Source organism: Macadamia integrifolia, chromosome 9, assembly GCF_013358625.1.
Source record: "Macadamia integrifolia cultivar HAES 741 chromosome 9, SCU_Mint_v3, whole genome shotgun sequence".
NCBI classification, from domain to species: Eukaryota; Viridiplantae; Streptophyta; class Magnoliopsida; order Proteales; family Proteaceae; genus Macadamia; species Macadamia integrifolia.
Genome location: NC_056565.1, coordinates 25,834,207 through 25,834,854, shown reverse-complemented (window position 1 = coordinate 25,834,854; position 648 = coordinate 25,834,207).

The following is a 648-nucleotide window of genomic DNA, read 5'->3' as shown; positions in this document are numbered from 1 at the left end:
GCCCAACAAAGGCTTGGCATGTTTGTGAAAACAAATATATGGCTCGTCTGTCCAGATGATCAGCCCATCTACCAAGCACCACTACCTCCAACCGTGTGGTGCTGGGTGCCTATGGGTCCCTACCTTCCATTGCCATGCCCCCACAGTTGCTGACACATGTGTTTGTAGCTGCACAGTAGTTTCTAGAGAGGCATGGAATTTGAAAACAAGTAAATGGCCAATTCGTCCCGATGTTCAATCCCTCTGCCGCACACCATTGCTTGCCACCCTGGGCTATTGGGTGCGCAAGGGTTCCTGCCTTGTGCTGCCGTGCCACCACAGCTACCGCTAGATGCGCCCGTAGCCGCATGGCATGCCCAAGATAGGCTTGGCATATGAAAATCACCATCAAGGCACGTTTTTTCCGATGATTGCCTTTGATGTGCACTGTGGCTTGCTATGGAGTGCTGCTGGGCGTAAATGGCTCCCTACATAGCTGCTACCACATAGGCCATTAGCCAAATAGCATGCCCAAGAGTTGCATGGCATGTGAAGGACAACAACATGGCATGATGGTCTGGATGATTAGCCCCTTGTTTTCCACCTTGGCCTACCAATGCATGCGGGTGGGTTTGCAAGGTTGCCTGCACATTGCACCTACACCCTTAT